At 41.2% G+C, this 20,204-nt stretch overlaps 1 long non-coding RNA gene across 1 annotated transcript; it reads right to left on the bottom strand.

Annotated features, from left to right (window-relative positions):
* Positions 1–1,962: 1,962 nt before the first annotated feature.
* Positions 1,963–19,698, bottom strand: LOC124258005. The gene is made up of 3 exons (XR_006893482.1): positions 19,570–19,698; positions 4,711–4,837; positions 1,963–2,173 (listed from the first exon to the last, which is right to left on the bottom strand). It is a non-coding gene; the product is annotated as an uncharacterized LOC124258005 (long non-coding RNA).
* Between the last annotated feature and the right edge of the window lie 506 nt (positions 19,699–20,204).

A 20,204-nucleotide genomic window follows, 5' to 3' on the forward strand; every position in this document is an offset into this window, starting at 1 on the left:
GACACCATCCACAGTTAACGGTAGCCAGCCGACCATTCTTACCCCTCCAATTCCTAGCACAGGCACGGTAACAACAAGTACACGCTTTAACGTATTTTAGTATGAGACTGCCAGGAGATTGTATCTACAGCCTTCCATAGTCGCTCGATTGGTAATCAGTTGCTTTTAATTTTTATCGAGACTCATCTTGAAGAAGAAAGGACGTACTTTAACATTTGTATGTCAGTGAGCACTTTTATCTGGAGACCTTGACACTCTGATGACATATAACTGCCTACCTGTCTTTATTCCCTAGCAGAATTGATTCACTCTCATGACGAACCGCATCCCGGAAAGAGGTTGATTTAACCGCTACCAAATGTATTCAATATGTGGAAAAAAAGTTCTTTTCTACAGTCCATTTGGCTCAAAAGCGGACCGATGAATTGCAATCTAACTCGAAAACTATTAAACATAACATACTCAATGAAACGCTGATCATAATCAAAACATCATACCCACTCTGTGAGGTTTTTGCAGAATGTTTGTCCTAAATATAATAAAGTTGTTTAACAAACTATCATTAAAATATTGACACAGTTCACTGTTTGTTACGAGGGAGGAGTGCAGAGAAAGGGACAGCCAGGTGTTAGAGAAGCACGTTCACAGACAAAGATATTTATTCATTAACCTGTGCTGTGCCGTCTCCATCCGTTCTCGCACACCTGGCTGTCCCTTCCTCTGCTCTCCTCCCTCGTAACAAATAGTGAACTGTGTCAATATTTAAATGATAGATTCAACGGAGTGAAGGAACAGGGGAGTTAAATTTAAATATGCTTTCATTTACCCGTTAGGCCGGGTTTTTTTTAGAATAAATGTTACGAAAATTCTAAAAATAATGACGGCAGAAAAGAAAAATAATCCCAACAGTTTAACGGTAAAATTATGCAATACTATATTTCTCTATAATTTCAGCTTATTCTTGTTCCTTCACTCCGTTGAACCGGAAGCTGAGATGGGTAATGGAGGCGAAGAACGATTTGACATGCCACAATTTGCGCTTAAAATGTTGAATTAAATATATTGTACGTGAGTAATTATTTAATATGAGGCTGGAAATCTGAGAGCACGACTCTGTGAGGAAATGAGTGTCTACCTTTGATAATGGCGATATTTTATTTTGATATTAAATATATTTTTCGAACCGAACCGGGGGAAACACGTCGCCAACCTTTTGCTACAATTTGCCTGTGATTAAGGCATGGCCAGCGTGTAAAGGTCAAAAACAAGGTCAATATTCAATTTCAAGTTAATGTTTAGGAGGCTGTGTGGTACTGTAAAATCAGATTCATACCCCGAAAACTGGTATCGTACCTGAAAAAACAACAACATAAAAGTCTTGGTTCTGCGGTGTCTGTGCAGATGTTTTCCAGACAGAGACCCGTGAAGATCCGGGTTAGAATTGGTCTTCAGCAACCCATGCTTGTCAGGGGAACGGGATCGGGTGGTCAGGCTCGCTGACTGGGTTGACACATCTCATCTTATCCCAATTGCGTAGATCGATGCTCATGCTGATCATTGGATTGTCTGGTCCCGACTCCATTATTTACAGACCGCCGCCATATAGCTGTAATATTGCTGAGTGCGGTGTTAAACAAGAACCCAACCAAATACAACCGAAGCCGTTAATATAGGCAAACTATGACGTAAGTTTCAGCTGTAGCTCCTTCGTAGCAAATTCTGAAAGAGTATTTGAAATTAAATGAAAAGTGAACAAAACGATACAGGGTGGTATATCTTTATTGTCGACCCGAGTGAACTTAACATCCTAACATTGAGACAGATATTGTTATGTGAGGGGCTGTTTAATCCGCCTTGTTTGTTGCTGTAAAGGAATGTTTCAGTAAGACGAAGACATGATATATATGAGCGCGGTTGTTACTAAAAGCTTAATTCTTTAATTTTTCAAAAGCAGCAGTGAAGTTAAATTCCTTTCACATGATCTCTCCAGTCTTCCACCCGCTGTAAGTCGGGTTGGTTATACGGATCTCTGGTCCACGTGGAAGGAGATCTTGTTCATGCAGAAGCATCTCTCGAAAGGATAGGCGCAGTATCCCTTCCTCAGATTGATGCAGGTGAGATCATCGCAGCACTCATCTTTCCAGGGGTTACATTCGTTTATGTTGTTTAAACACTGAAACCAGAAAAAATGTAACAATCCTTTTTCATTAACAAAAAAGAAAGATTGTGAAATCAAAAGGTAAAAACCCTGATACAGATTCACTTGAGGATTAATAATACACGGAGACAGAGAGGGTCAGTTGATTCCAAGTACCTGCTAACTTGGCCGACAACAGATGGGATAAGGCGGTCCCACGTACCCCTGACTTGATCGACAACAGAGGGGATAAGGCGGACCCAAGTACCCCTGACTTGATCCACAATAGAGGGGATAAGGTGGCCCTACGTTCCCCTGACTTGACCCACAACAGAGGGGATAAGGAGGACCCTAGTACCCCTGACTTGACAGACAACAGATGGGATAAGGCGTCCCTACGTTCCCCTGACTTGACCCACAACAGAGGGGATAAGGCGGACCCTAGTACCCCTGACTTGACCCACAACAGAGGCGATAAGGCGGCCCTACGTTCCCCTGACTTGACCCACAACAGAGGGGATAAGGCGGACCCTAGTACCCTGACTTGACCGACAACAGATGGGATAAGGCGGACCCAAGTACCCCTGACTTGATCCACAACAGAGGCGATAAGGCGGGCCTACGTACCCCTGACTTGACCGACAACAGAGGGGATAAGGCGGACCCTAGTACCCCTGACTTGACCCACAACAGAGGGGATAAGGCGGACCCGAATACCCCTGACTTGACCGACAACAGAGGGGATAAGGCGGACCCACGTTCCCCTGACTTGATCCACAAAAGAGGGGATAAGGCGGCCCCACGTTCCCCTGACTTGATCCACAACAGAGGGGATAAGGCGGCCCCACGTTCCCCTGACTTGATCCACAACAGAGGCGATAAGGCGGCCCTACGTTCCCTTGACTTGACCCACAACAGAGGGGATAAGGCGGGCCCTAGTACCCCTGACTTGACCCACAACAGAGGGGATAAGGCGGACCCGAATACCCTGACTTGACCGACAGGACAACAGATGGTCCCATAATACGGCCCTGGTTCCCAAGGACTTGATCCACAAAAGAGGGATAAGGCGGCCCCACGTTCCCAAGACTTGATCCCACAACAGAGGCGAGGTAATACGGCAACAGAGGGACTGTGGTCCCCTGACTTGATCCACAGAGGATAAGGCGATAAGGCCCAAGGCCCTTCCCCAGGACAACAGGTTCCCCCATGACAACAGAGTTGACTGACCCACAAGCTGGGCAGAGGGATAAAGGCGGACCCCAGGACAGTACCCATTCTGACTGGATGACCCACAACAGATGTGATAAGGCGGACCCAAGTACCCAAGACTTGTCAGATTACCCAGGACAAACAGATGGTCCCAGGTACCCCATACTTGACAACAGAGGGGACTGGATGGTCCCAAGGACCCAAGCTGGACTGACAGCAGAGGGGATAAGGCGGACCCAAATACCCAAGACTTGTCAGATTACCCAGGACAACAGATGGTCCCAGGTACCCCATACTTGACAACAGAGGGGATCAGGCGTTTCTAAATATCACAGTCGTGACTGACGAAAAAGAGGATCATTTGGTACAAAGTTCCCCATAACTCCTGAAAATAGTATACACGTACATCTCAATAAACAAAGGAGACATCAGTCCCTTGGTGAATCTTAATCTAAAGTCTACAGAAATCAGACGAAGACATCATTTTTTCACTGACACGAACAAATACAAAGCAGGAACAAAAAAATTCTTCAACTAGTAATATTCGAGCGCCTTCTCTCTCTGTTGCCATTATGCGTTGTAAGAAAATACATGTCAGAAAGATATAAAAGCTAAATGATATGTATTACCTAAGGGATTATCCTGGCCAAAGTCTCACAGTTAAATAATACTTAGAGACCTGGATGTCAGATTGACACGACGGATATCAGACACACGGAGGACAACTTTCAACACAATATACCCTCCTCTGTCGGAAAATTGATATCATCTGTAAGAAATTACGTCTGATTTTATTTTTCAATTCTTGTGTGACCTTTCCTCACAGACAACATGCACACATGGAAAATATTCTGTCTATGTGTCCATGAGTGACTGAGTGAGTGAGTGAGGTTTTACGCCGATTTTTCCAGCAATAACACGGTGGGGGAAACCAGAAATGGACTTCACAAATTTTGGCCATGTGGGGAATCGAACCCGGGTCTTCGGCGTGACGAGCGAAGGCTTTAATCACTAGGCTACCCCACCGCCAAAGTGAGTGAATGAGTGAGTGAGTGAGTGTCACCGATACTTTTGCTAATGCATGAGGAAAAGGGATGAGGAAACAGGTATTGTTATACGAATTACTCCACCCCACACTGGAATGTTGCAGATAAGTGGAGGAGCAAAAACAAAAGATTGTGAAATAAAGTTGATCTGGTTTTTACAGATCAAAAACGTGAGTTTGGCATCTGAACCAACGACCACAGGATCCTGGCACTCAGACGAGACGTAACTCTGCACGCCTTAAACGACACATTCCATCCTGGTGATATTGAAGATTTCATATGCTAGTTCAATGCATGTAATACAGTCAGACCTACCCGTTTTCCTTTATTCAAATTCTGCGGGCGACACGTGACTGTGACGACAAGCAGCAGGGCTGATATAACAAGCAGCGTGAACCTCGTGGACTGCGCATGTCTGCTGGACCGGAACATCCTGTACAATCTGGAAGAAGAGATAGGAAATTGTGCTTTTTTAAAACTGCAATTTTGAGAGAGTGTTTGCCGGAAATCTAAACCTCCCATTTTATCACGAAGAATGTTGAAAACTTACCTCTTCGTAGAAGCATGCCAGTTAATTAAATAACTAAATTCAACTATGTAATCTCGTCGATATCAGGGGCGGTGGGGTAGCCCAGTGGTTAAAGTGTTCGCTCGTCACGCTGAAGACCGGTTTCGAGTCCCCACATGGGTCCAGTGTGTGAAGCTCATTTCTGGTGTCCCCCGCCGTGATATTGCTGGAATATTGCTAAAAGCGGCGTAAAACCATACTCACTCACTCGTCGATATCAACTGTAGAACCTTCCAAGCGCCACTGAACACCTAATAGTTGGCAACTAGGTGCTGTAGAACTACATCATCGTCGTCGTCATCATCATCATCATCATGTTGTTGTTGTTGTTGTTTTACAGATTTAAATGGATGATTGCAGCAAAGAGGGTTCGGGTGAACATGACACAGTCAGGATGGTTCGACTAATCATCGGCTCAGGGCTCTTGACCCCCATACAGGCATTTCCTGACAGAAATGGGGCTTCTGTCAGGACGCGTTGACTCCTGGACACGCCTCAACACTGCGGTCTTCTTCGCTGTATTTACAAGACTGCCAATATTGTTATAATCATCATTATTATCTTGATTCCTTTACGCGGTCAATTACAACATGCTGACCCGTGAAGACATACCAGTGAGCAGAAAGGTCTCCAAACCAACACAAGTATGTTAAAGTAAAGCAACTGTTAGTGCAAACGAATTATTCCTGTCAACCATTAACAATATAAAAAAAACTCTGCCAATTCTATTCCCTCGTGCCAACCTTCTAACAATAAAAGCCAGCCATTATTCCTGAGCGTGATTACGTGAAATCCAAACCTCTAACTGTACCCTCGATTCAATCAATATGATTCCATTTTCAACGTAGTATTAATATAATCGCAACTGATCCAACCAGACTTGGTGACCCCCCTCCTCCCCTATACGTCCAACCCCTCTCTCCTCCCCTATACGTCCCACCCCTCCCCAGATCCACTATATCATAATCCCATTCTGATGGTGCTTAAGGGACGGGCAATCCCTGATCATCAAAGCTATAGATGAGGCGAAAAGCGCTGGGGAAATCGGTCTAAGATGTCGATTATTGTTGTCTCCTTAAATTGAATGACAATATTGTCACACAAGCCCCTAGGGTCTGAGTCAGCATGTGTCCAGATGACCTCGATGTCACCCCACTGATCCCCGGTACTGAATCAGTACATCTGTTTTATGTGTATCCGTACACCATTAGTCCTGCCTCCAAATTGGCTCACGAGAACTGAAACTTGTGGTTGTTCCTGGGTTTCAAACTTAGAGAAGGCTATGGGGGTGTTTACCGTGCCTTTTTCACCATGTTTTACCACACACTGCAAGTAGTACCTATCTGACCTTTCATATCTGCATCTTATTATCATAATGACCCTAGCGGATACCGTTTTATTCCTTGGGTTTATTCGTTGCGATTTGTAAAAGGAAACAACTCGAAAATCCCCTCTCTTAAGGTTATGAATGAACGTCTGTCCTTTGGGTTGATACTTAAGTATCTATTACCTGTCGTTATAGATCTTCACTGTTTGAAAGTAAAATTTATTAAAACCAAAATTTAAAATTATTTTTTGATGTACACAGAAACAGATCGCTATGTCACCCTGTCATTATACAATTTTCTTCTAAAATAAAATGTTACTGTTGCCGGGGCGGTGGGGTAGCCTAGTGGTTAAAGCGTTGGCTCGTCACGCCGAAGACCCGGGTTCGATTCCCCACATGGGTACAATGTGTGAAGCCCATTTCTGGTGTTCCCCGCCGTGATGTTGCTGGAATATTGCTAAAAGCGGCGTAAAACCAAACTCAGTCAGTCAGTCAGTCAGTTACTGTTGCCTTTGGGCATAAACTCGCCTTCTGGACTAACACTAAAACCTTTTAATCTCCGTAAAAACATAATGCTTAGATCTTTCTGCATCACAGCTTTGAAGGAAACTACCCAAAGATTAATCTGAAAAGTCGACACCATTTATGAAAAATAACGATATTAATCGTAGAGTTAAATAAATGTTGTAACTGAGGGCTCCCACAGTCTTTTATCCTCATACACATGCTTAGTATGTCCTGGCAGATTGATACAGTGGTAAGTCCTAGCTTTAACCAATGACCTATAATTATCTTATGACAAACAATCTATTAACATGAACGGCTCCTCCTCTGTGGGTTCCTCAGATGACGCATCATATTTCTTCCCAAGATTTATCTTCCTCATCCAGATAAATTCATGTTATTATCCTGGTCTGTCTGACTGTCCCTGAACCATTTTCCTCCAGCGAGCTCTTTCTACAGTACACAAAAACGCTAAATGAAACAAGTCTGGATTTTCTCCTGGTTCAGTTAACTGGGACTCCTCATATTATATCGAGTCTAGTTCTTATCCTCCTGTCTTCTTGTTTGTTATGTTCCTTGAAGCAAGCATTGTACTTTGATGATTCTTTAATCACCCGGCGGTATACAGAAGACTAGGTAATATAAAATGTTGTGAATAACCTGCCGTTGCATCGCGACATAAACGTGGCTGGCAGATAAACATTTAGTAAGGATACTTATCACGACGTATGGGTATAATGAAATCTAACCCCAAGCGCCGCACATACTGCTAGCTACTGTTATGTTACCCAGGGGAACGAGAGAATGACTTGGCAGATGAACCTGATAAATATTCTTGGTGACTTAAATAATTATTTAATCAGTACGTGTCACTGAAAATTAGCTAAGAACATTGAGAACGGAATCGTTGATATATTGCATGATGAGTATTAACGTATTTTTATATATTTTAAGAAACATTGAGACTTGAGCCCTTATTCTCGAAACGTTCGTAGTCCTAAGAATTCTTAACTTTGATCGTAGCTAATGTGTTAAGAATGGGCTTAAGAAGTTCGTAGGGCTACGAGCGTTTCGAGAATAGCTAGCAAGTGTCCTAATCTACAAGACATCCGTAGCGCTACGACATTCGTAAGCTTATGATAAACTAAAGAGTTACGACAGGTCGTAACGGTACGAACGGGAACGTTGATATACTGCGTGATGAGTATTAATATATTTTATATTTCTTAAAAAAAAAAGAAGACTTGAGGTCAGACTAGCTATTCTCGAACGTTCGTAGCCCCACGAACTTCGTAAGCCGATTTTTAACACATTGCCTACGATCAAAGTTAAGAATTCGTATGGCTACGAACGTTTCGGGAATAAAGGCCTGAGCCCCGTTTCACAAAGCTATCGTAGAGCTACGACAGTCGTAAGTCTATGTTACAGTATAGGAGGTACGACAGTCGTAAGTCTATGTTACAGTATAGGAGGTACGACAGTCGTAAGTCTATGTTACAGTATAGGAGGTACGACAGTCGTAAGTCTATGTTACAGTATAGGAGGTACGACAGTCGTAAGTCTATGTTACAGTATAGGAGGTACGACAGTCGTAACTCTATGTTACAGTATAGGAGGTACGACAGTCGTAGGTCTATGTTACAGTATAGGAGGTACGACAGTCGTAACTCTATGTTACAGTGTAGGAGGTACGACAGTCGTAGCGCTACGACAGCTTTGTGAAACAGGGCCCAGGGCCTAGATTTTCGAAGCTCTTTTAGTGCTAAGATTGCCGCAAGTTAATGTTAATGCATGGTACATACGACTATCAATAGGACTCGATTCCAGCTGTACCCGACCCGGATTCGAGTCCCAGCCTTAGAATTCAGTGATGCATTTGTCGCCGCTGAATATGAAATATAATAAGTGATGTAATTGGCGTCTCAATACCGGCCTTCGTGAAACGTGATTTTGCATACACTATCCAATAGGGCGCAAAGTGCACTTGGATGTTCGTGTGAGTGTATTTATGAAAACATCTGTACACGATTCCAGGTTTATCAGCAACGTTTCAGAATTATTAGTGATTTTATGAAAAACTGATATCATTGATAATTAATATGCTATTTTTGAAAGTCAATTCTCCGAGTAATTATCCGATTTTGTTTTGATATGTCCGTCTGGCATCCTTTCCCATAGATGGATTTTAAATATTATTTTTACTAATCATTTCAGCAATAAGCCTAATTTCTTTTTATCATTCTTCGAATCTTTTAATTGAAGCAAATCATCTTTTAAAAATGCTATATAAGTTGACGAAAACTTTATAAGCATAAACATTGCTCTCGCAACTGATGTGTAGGAAAATAAACAAAACATTATTATGTATCTATTTCTGTTGTGAGTGATATGCAGGCCTACTTCGTAGTCACTTTGATTAAATGTTATATTTGAATATCGAAACCTTTTTGTCACAACGAATTGAACACAACACTATATATGTCATATTACACGATAATGTTTGGAATTTTTAACTTATTTTATAACAATATCTGAATGCTAATGTTATACACTGATGGGTTGATATAAGGTATATAATGGCACAATAGTATTTCTCTGCCGAATTGTTGCAGCGTTCTATAATACACTTATGAAATATAATACATGTTTTCCGTCCTTGAAAACAAAGAAACGAACTATCTATGCATTTTCTGTAGTCACTTGTGAATTGAACTAAATGGAGGTTCATCTGATTAATGAGTATCGAGGAAATTATCCATCTACTACAGCGTTCTATAATGCACTTATGAAATATAATACATGTTTTCCGACCTTGAAGTCGTGAAAAAGAATTATGCATTTTTTGCAGTCACGTGTGAATTGAACTAAATGAAGATTCATCTGATTAATGAGTATCGAGAAAATTATGTTCATCTATAAATTAGACGCAGCTTCATGTTTTTCAAGACATCTTTCCGGAATATGCGTCTGTGAAGGCGTTCAGATAATGACGATATTGCACAGTATTATTCATGAGATTCCTGTCAACAGTAAGGTCGGATAATAGATCGATTTTATTCAGCAGTGTTGGCCCTGAGGCCTATAGTACAATTACAGTTTGATCTACTTGCACGTGGTGCTAGTAACATATTTAGTTTCGGTTGGCATTGAATTCATATAAAAAGCTCATGGTATTAATTACACAACATCTATATTGTTTGATGTTAAAAGATTTGGCAATGTGTGTTCATACATTACAATTTTTGACAGACTTGCAAATAATTAATAAATGATATTGATAGCATCTTCACGACTTGACCATACAGTAATGACAATTTAACGAGTGAAAAGTGAGCGATAGGCCTCGTGGGAATTCAAAGATTCATTAAGACTGTAGCCGTCTAAGCGTAACTCTGTGTGTAATATTTATACATTTTCTATCCACGGACAACATGCTTCTACTATTAATATTATTTTCATGGAATCATGATATTTTATCTATAGCTGTGCTATAGTTTTTCAGTAAAATGTCTTTTCTGTTGTCGGAATTGAAGTAAGTCCCACACAGAGCTGGGATCATATGTCTTTGAAATAATATATGCAAACGGCTGGAACCTTGTGTTCCAATAGAAAACGTTCGTAGCGTTACGACATTCGCAAGCCTATATGATAAACTATAGAGTTGGCCTCAACCATTGACTGGATTACATTCTCTTCGTCAGCAGAGAAATTTCGACGTCTTTTTTTCCTTGGGGTGCAGGCGACAGTTTGCGTTTCCATTTTTGGTAAACCGGCAGTTAACAGAAAACGGAATTATGGGATATATGGAAGCTAACCGGTGACGTTAACCACACTGTTAAACTTTGACGGCGACGTTAGCTAACGGCATGACTAACCATGTTTAAGGATTTAACCGGCCGTTAGGAGTTAACCGTCGGTTAAGATAACCGAGTATTGAACAACCGGGCCCAGGTCGTAACGTTACGAACGCTTTGAGATTCGGAACAAATCTGATTGTCCCGATTACAAGGGACAAAAGCATATACTTAATTGCAAGGGCTATCTGCTAAAAGTAGAGTACATTGTCGGATTCCGACTAAATTTGCATAATCGCTTGTTTATGAAAGTCAAGTGTTCACCTGTGACCGGTGATAGATGTCACAAACACGTGCAAAGGTAAGTCAATCATCCACGTGTGAATAAAACACGAGAATATTTTTATACAATATTTGAGCAAAGGGAATAACACCGGTAATGACGTGGCAAGGAATTAATGATAGTCCCAAGCTATGGAAAATAGTGACTTGGCGTATTTTGGTAATTATATTTCTGAGTATTCATATTTTTATGTTTTAATGACATTTTCTTTATCATCAATTATTTTCCCTGAAATAGTATATGAATTACCTCCATCAACAACCATGCAAATCACTATAGTCCCTAACTACCTGTCTCCAATATACGCAACGTTAACAAATGACGCCGAAAATACGCCGGGGTGTCTGTGTATAGAAGAAATATTGTCTGTTCGCTAGCGCACAGACAGTGCGTTCAGCATTGTTACAGTAAATTAACTACAAACTCTCATTTGTTCTTCAGTTTGCTTAACTCGATGTATTTTTAAAGGTTAAACCATAACAACCCGATACACCACTGGTGTCTTATTGACACACACAGATCTCTGAGACATGCATATGCAAGGTATTTAACTGAATACATAGCGACTAACTCCACAGTAGTTAATATTCCAGCAATATCGTGGTCACCTGTATAACTGAGTCTATTCAAACCAGTGATCGAAAACATGAGCATCGGTCCACACGTTGTAGTACGATGATACACAATGGTTGAGTGAGTGAGTTTAGTTTTAAGCCGCATTCAGCAATATTGCAGCTATATGGCGGCGGTCTGTACATAATCGAGTCTGGACCAGACAATCCAGTGATCAACAACATGAGCATCGATCTGCGCAATTGGGAACCGATGACATGTGTCAACCAAGTCAGCGAGCCTGACCACCCGATCCCGTTAGTCGCCTCTTACGACAAGCATGGGTTACAGAAGCATCATTCTAACCCGGACCTTCACGGTCCGGTTATAACGAACTAACGGATATTAGGAAGCCGACAAGCCGATCAAATATAGGGGCTTCAAAATGTGCTGAGCATATGCTGGTATTTCATTACAAAGTATCAATGTTGAAACAGAAACATTAAATTCCGTAAAATGAGCTTAAATTCACAGATCTTAGCGCCACGACGTAAGCCAGACGTAACCCATGACTCTTTGTGCTAAGGTAGCCTTGTGAAACAGGACCCTGGTTTCAGTCGTCGTCTCCATCAGATGATGATGTTCACACGTACTGCCGGAAACGTCCAATATGTCCATCACTAGCCAACTTCCGGCAGCGAGCGCCATGTCTCCACACAATGTGTTGTTGTTATCAAGCGGGGGTGTTATGGGAAGCAGAGGTTTCAGTTTGTAAAGACGTTGTTGCGCCAGGTCATGTGGTCGTAAAGTACCCAGTCCACTTTCAGGGTTAATTACACATTTACTGCTGACAATGAATTTAAAAAACTAGTTGGAACGTTCTGTGTTGCAATACCCACCAATCATGAGAATCAACTGAAGCCCTGTGAAAAAATTAAGTGCCCATTCATTTCTATACAAAGTAAGGGGGAGTAAAAACGAAGTACGGTTAATCATTACCACCTCATCATGCCTATCATGTTTGGGGCGTGATTCAACAAATAAACCCTATAAAAAAGGTTGCGCATGATTTTTATAGCTGAAGTCGTGGTGTATTTTAAGATACGAAATGAATGCATTATATTACACGCCTACGTGTTCAATCTGAAGGAAGTGTCTTCTATGACGTCCGCGCCATTCGTAACTAGCTTTTAATTGGCTCGGCACCTGAGTGAGTATGTGAGTGGTAAATGTCTGAAAACCGTATCTTTCCGAGTTGTCCCCCCACATTAAACTGACACACCGTTATACGAAGTAAACAGCGTTAAAAGCGGCTTAAAAGCCGCCGAACCTACTCATTGGAGGGAAATCCAGCACAGTGAATACTATCTTACAACAAAGCTCTTCAGAGCGCATGAGTCATGTATTACAAGGCTTTTTTTTGTGAAGCCTGTTTTGTTTACTATGTCCAAAATGTGTTTTCCTTCGGCATTCAATTTCCTATCTGACATTTTAGTAAATGATGTTTATGGCCCACATTTGTCTACATCCAAAACATAATAATCATTTCCTGGGTTGAGAATCAGATAAGCACACCCTCAACAATAAACACGTTTTCACTTCCATTTTATTGCTAACAATGGACCAAGGCAATATAATCATTTTATCTTAAACAATTGAGCAGAGGTACGTGGTTCTTCCCTATTTGTTCTCGTTTGGAGAAAGTGGGTTTAGGACACGAAAGCATGACTAAAAAGGGGCAATTATCGGAACACTACTGAGATTCTGGCCAAGAAACGGTAGGGTTTAACTAAATCTGGATTATTTTGCACCTTCTACACGGAGCGAGGCTCTATATTTTGGAATGAAGGTACTTACATCTTTTGTCATATGTAATTAGACTTTAAGTTTGTAATAAACGTCAAATATAGCTCTTTTCCCATTTTCACAGCGCCTAATCGCCTGCATAATCTCGAACAGCATAAAGTGGCCATTAGTATTGGAAGCCCTGTAGCGATTCCGTATTAGAATAGGAGTGAGTTTTAGTTTAACGCCGCTTCACGCAATATTCCAACACTTGTACCCAGTTGGGTTTTGGAACCCGGGTCTTTGGCGTGACGAGCGAACGCTTTAACCACTAGGCTACCCCACCGCCCCAGTTAGACTAGGAATTGACAGGGTGATCAGTTTCAGTGCTGTGGGTGGGACGTTGTAATTGTACCCAGACGGTGTTGATTGTCAGGGCGTTTGGCCAAATCCCATTATTTTTAGACAACAAACAAACAAACACAACGTATTGCGAGTAATGAGAAGTAAGACGTATCAACTGTGATAAGATGAGAGTGACCACTTCCGGTTTTACAACATTTACGTAATCATTGCAATGGGGCTCTTATCGTGCATTTCTTGCATTTGAAACATTTTTTCACAGAAGAAACTAAATGCTGTCAAATATTTAAGCTCTTTATTTAGAAAAAAACTATCTTTAATTATTTCAAAAGATCATATCATTTTAGTAAATGTTAATGTACGGGGTTTATAGATGATGTTCACTCGTACATTTTTATATTTTTTTTTAACTTCTTAAAATTTTGACATATGACATTTAATTTTAAATCCTAAATCCAAGGCCGGTGGCACAATATTCGCCATCGTGTCAACAGTTATTAATGACCTGTGTGTATTGTTACTCACGGGACAAGTTACAGGGTATAGTGTAGATTAATTGAAATTTAAATGATCTCGTGGGAGAAAGGGCAGCGTATACAAGTTGAAGATTGTTTCATGTTTATGACACTTATATATATGTATTCTTATCGTGCCATTACTCAGTCTACCTGTGGGGGTTCATACAGATACGATTTGTGACATGTTAAGGAGAGGAGCTGAAGCGAAATCCTTAATGGCCTGGCTTAGCCAAATGATAGACTAATGCTTAGTCTCTGAATATATATAATTTTGATGGTAACAAACCAGCCCATTTAAATTGAAAAGGAGCCCTAGGGAGACCAGAGATTCAGAACCTGAGGGAATCTAGACTTGCTTTATTTAGAGCTTTAGCATTGCAGAGAGGGCCTGGCAGTAGGACAGAAGTCCTAACACCTCTCAGGGGTCAAGCTGCCGGACACGTTCACCCATCCAAGGACTCTCCGCGACTATTGCTTAGCGTCATCTGACTGGTGACCCGGGCTCTATGCACAGGACGATACACTACCACATGGTACTCTGTTATGGACTGACAAACCCTTGAAACCAGGAATCGGAGGTTTGTAAGCATTAAAGATTTCAGTCAATTCTGTAGTTAGATTCCCCACACGGATAAAGCGCACGAAGCACATTTCTACAGTCAGTCGCCAAAAGTCTGTTCGCAAAACATGTTACGTTGCCCATGTTTTGAGGGGTAGGTTGACTTTGAGAGCGTTTCGCCGTGCTGATAAGCCACCAATCGTAATGTGATTTGGGGTACAAATTTCACAGGTCACAAAATATGTTTAGCACCGATAATATGCGATTATCTCCCTTGCTTTGTTTATATTTTTGTCGTCTGCTATCATGCCGCTTGTCAACCGAGAATTGACACCTGACCAAAGAAATTTAATTGTTGACTTGAAAACGAGGTTCAGTTAAATCGTTGCCGAGAAGTGGGCGGCCCCGAAAATCGTCACCAAGAAGCGAACGACGGCTTTTTCAGCTTGTGAAAAGCAATCGCCGGCAAACACTAGGGGATTTGACAGCAAAATATAACAATCAGGGACCGACTACTCTGTCTTTTCGCACTGTCAGAAGAAGATTGTTCATTGAGGGGTACCGTAGACATGTGGTAAGCAAGAAAATCACCATTTCTCGTGTTAACAGAGAGAAGAGACTCCGATTTTGTCGGACAAAATTGCATTGGGGAAGAAATGAGTGGGATAATGTCATTTTCAGTGATGAGACACAAGTCCAGATCGGGATAGACAGAAAAGTTTATGTGTGGAGAAAGTCGCATGAGCGGTTACGACCCGATTGTTTGGGGGTTCGCACCGTTCATGAACGAAATTCGAAGTTTTCAGTGATGTTTTGGGGTGTGTGTCTGCGTATGGAGTGGGAACTTTAACTGTCGTTGATGGCAACATGAACACTGATAAGTACATTGCCATTCTTGATAACCACTTGTGGCCTGTAGTTGCCAGGCATTTTGTCAACCGCAATTGGATTTTCCAAGAAGACAATGCCCCTTGTCATGTGTCCATTCGGGCTAACCGTTGGAAACAGGAAAATCATATTCCGACTTTGCCGTGGCCCCCACAAAGTCCAGATCTCAATATCATTGAAAATGTATGGAAAACTGTTAAATATCAACTCAAAGCCAGATTAGGTGACATTAACTCCAGACAAGATCTCATCCGTGTGGTGAATGACATTTGGACTGGGCTTAGTCCCGTTTACATTCGTCGTCTATATGACAGTTTACCAAGACGACTCCGAGATGTCCTAAGAGCTGAGGGTCATATCTCTAAATTCTGAAAATTTGAGGTGAGTACCTTTATTATTTACATAGATACGCGAATTTTAAAAGGGGACCCGACTCCGCTAGAAATAGCCGTGACGTCACCGGTGCGAACAGACTTTTGACCACTGACTGTAGTGTTCCCAGCGCAATGCAGTTACCATATTGCTTAAAACGGCGTAAAACCACATTCACTTGATGATCATAAGTGACAGAAGTTCTGGATACATGTATGTCTTTGGTGTTAGTGAGTGAATGTTGTTTTATTCCAGCCTGCGACAGAACCAGTGGTCGATAGCGTAAACAACCGACCACGCTTCCCTGGTATGTTAACACACAGTGAGCCAGATCAAACATTGTTGCGGTCGTCGATATCACATATGGTGTTTATGTGTCTACACATGGTGGTAACTCAAATATTTTCTTATAAATCGTTTTAAATCACCTCAAAGCCATTTAACTGAAGTGTAGGAAATACGTGACTGTTGGAAACTTTTTACAAATTATTGTGCTCTTCAGAAGTCACTCTAAAAGACGATAGAAAAGTGCTTGGAGACAGTGTTTGCAATACTTCCCTTTGCCGGTTGGCCATCCAGGGCCTGCTGCCGCCTGTAGGCCTTAAAATCTACAGGCCCTGAATGAAAACTGCAGGCCCATTTTGTTAAAATCAAACCAATAAGAACAAAATAGACTACACTGTACACAGTTTCTCACTGTTTCAATTAGCGAAACCTATGGTGCTGAGAGAAATTTTTATTTGTTAAAGACTGGCGTTGACATTCCTACGCGCAAAGTGCTGAAATACCAGAAAGTGAAACTGTAAGTATCACATGATGCATCATGGATGATTCATAAACGTTAATAAAGAAAAACAATATGGGAAAGATTCCAGCTGAAAAACACAAAAAACATTGACAGATAATTTACTGAAGACCACAAGGACCTGCAAATATTTGAAACTGCCGGCCCGATAGAATAACTACCGGCGCTGGGCCTCCGGGCCGGCGATTATTTCGAACGCTGCTTAGAGATTACAAAATATCAAAACAACAATTGTGTGTTTATCTGTTGCCGCACGTGCGAATATTTCATAATTTCATGGTACCCCACGCAGAACACTGCGGATAGTCATCTGTGGTGTTGAAGCAGCACGCATACAGCGTGTGTTACTTTAAGTCAAAATGAAAATTCTTTTCAAGCTATTAACATTATTTTGGGGACAATAATCAAGGTGTCTACTTTCTTTTTGCACGTCAGTTCAGTTGTTGCTTTGCCCAATGTAGAATACTGTGTCTCAGCCGGGTATTCTAGGGCGGTGGGGTAGCCTCGTGGTTAAAGCGTTCGCGCGCCTCACGCCGAAGACCCGGGTTCGATTCCCCACAAGGGTTCAGTATGTGAAGCCCATTTCTGATGTCCCCCCGCTGTGATATTGCTGGAATATTGCTTAAAGCGGCGTCACGAACGCAGTCCCCTTTAGTATCGCTGTGAGAATAACATCGCATGGCGTTTGTCAGTATTTGCAACTTTAGCAGGTAATTAGCAACTTTAAAAGACAAGTAACACAAGGATGGTCATTATATGTGATTCAAGGTCAGTGTAAGGGTCACTTGGTTTCACACCGTGTTGGTCCCGTGAAGATTCGGGTTAGAATTGATCTTCAGCAACCCATATTTGTTGTAAGAAGCGACTAACGGGATCAAGCGTTCTTTCTCGCTGACTTGGCTCACATGTCATCGTATCCCAGTTGCTGAGATTGATGCTCATGCTATTGATCACTGGGTTGCCTGGTTCAGACTCGATTATTTTACAGACAAGAGCCATATAACTGGAATATTGCTGCGAGCGGCAGTAACAACAAACAAACAAACCACGCCGTCTTGGTCGTCACCTCTGATATCAAGCGTCGTGGTTGTCCAGGAAGACGTTGTAGCAGCCGTACAGACAGCAGTCATTCACAGCTCAGGTTTTGGTACTTAATTAGTTTATCAAAACGGAAATAACACCCTAGTTCGTTCCAGCTTTCATTACGGTCACATCAAAGCTCTTTTCAAATGTCTCCCTCTCACTAATTACGTACATTCCCACAATACACCACTGACCATCACGTGACCCTGTACACTAAAGAAACATAATATAGAGGGGTTTGTCTGTTGAATTACATTCGTTTCCTTCCATCTTTCGCTGTGGTAATGGAAGTCTATTTGATCATGGACAACACTCTATACGCACAATAATGGACTGAATAGAGAAAGCATGAGAAAGCATTTCGCCTTTCTCGAAAACAATTTGGAAATCCATTTTCCGAGTAGTGCCGTCTTTCAAACAGCATGTTGCATGTATAACAGAACATGTGTGTATTTCCGGCGTGAGTAAGTAGGGTTTTACGCCGCTTTTAAAATTATTTCATCTAAATCACGGCGGGGGATACCAGAAATTGGCTTCAAACATTGTACCCATGTGGGGAATCGAACCCGGGTCTGACGAATGAACGCTTTAACCACTAGGCTACCTCACCGCCTGTCATTTCTTTTGGACAGATATTTTGTTGACAACGTTATTGTCCGTAATTATGACAATAGTTTCGGACAAAACAAAATATTGTCGATGGAGGCTATAAACGATACGAACAAGAAATGGTTGTAAGATGGTTATGTATTTTATACGGTTAACATGTCGGTGTTTTAGTTTTAAGTGTTTCGGTTTTTAGTCTTGTGACGTTCCATAACTTCTTCTAAAGAAATTTTATAAAGAACAATTTTCAGCTGTATAGTTTCATTTGTCTGTCAGTATGGCTATGCCGCACCCCCAAAAGAAACAGTTCTTAACATTATCCACAGAAAACTTTAACTTATGTGCATATATAAATTTACTTTTGTTAATTTATCCATGAGGAAGTCTATCCGGTTTTTGCAATGACAGTGATAGATATTGAGAGCTAAGCCTAATCCGTCATGGTATACGATGAAATGACGCTGTCGAACAAGTCGGCATTAATTATTTTTAAAATATAAATATTTTGCATTTCGAAAGTGCACTACACAAAATAAGTAACAGAAGCCCGATTTCTACATATTGTTATAGTTTATGGCAGATTAGCTTGTAAAATGAAATATTCGGGTGATTATATTAATTACAAAATATATTTGTTAACATTTCAGAACATGGTTTTAGGAAATTACTTCAAATAAACCCCGGCAATATTTTATTATTCTTACTTAGCTCGTCATTCGTGACGTATGGAAGCAGAATTTAGAGAACATTTGAAAGTATTTTTGCTGTTAATGTTTCAATTTGATCATGGCGATGTTAGTATTACAATACACTGAAGCGAACTCTACCAAGAATGACATTTTAGGTCTGTAAAACAAGAGACAAAAACACACAGAAGGGGTTAAGATTGACATCGAATAATTATCATGAAAATGCAAAACACCTCCCCTTAAACTCATTATTTGACCAGTAATTAGATCTCTCACCTCACTGTCCTAGATATAGATATATTTAAAGTTTGCGATTGATTTTCTATAAAGCATTAATGAAACATATCACTGTTTCGATACACAAACCCACACAGATAGGAAACATCACAATCAATAAAGAATAGTGGCGGTTACTTACCTAAGTGAAGACGAATGAAAAGGCCCGTGGTATCTTCAAGGCGAAACCTCTGCGAGTGATTCTTAGAGAGGAATGGTACTTTCAGGAACCGCGTGCTGGCCGAGTGAGGGATGCAGGAGAGTGTAGAAGGATCGAATTGGTTCACAGAGCGCGACGTCATATATGTCTTTGACATTTACATTGACCTGAAGATGTGATGTAGGGCTCCCATGCAGGAATTGGTATTTTTGCAACGCAAAAATACATTTTACATTGTTATATTGAGTTCTCAAAGGCAAAGGTATTTTTGATTATGCTCTTAATCTGATTGCTATTTTGTGGGGTTTTGCCTTCAGCAACCCACGTTTGTCGTAAGAGGCGATTAACGGGATCTGGTAGTCAGGTTCGCTGACTTGGTTGACGCGTGTCATTATATCCCAGTTGCGTAGATCGATGCTAATGATATTAATCACTGGATTGTCTGGTCCGGACACGACTATTTACATGTCGCCGTCCTATAGCTGGACTGTTGCCGAGTGCTGCAAAACAAACAATTAAACAAACAAACAAAACTATGATTTTTAAGAAGCTCCCAAAGCAGGTATTTCTTTTTTTTGCAGAGATATAACATACACTTGTGTTACATTTGGCTACAG

Source organism: Haliotis rubra, unplaced genomic scaffold (genome assembly GCF_003918875.1).
Source record: "Haliotis rubra isolate DU_JTF1 unplaced genomic scaffold, ASM391887v1 Scf68, whole genome shotgun sequence".
In the NCBI taxonomy this organism is placed as follows: domain Eukaryota; kingdom Metazoa; phylum Mollusca; class Gastropoda; order Lepetellida; family Haliotidae; genus Haliotis; species Haliotis rubra.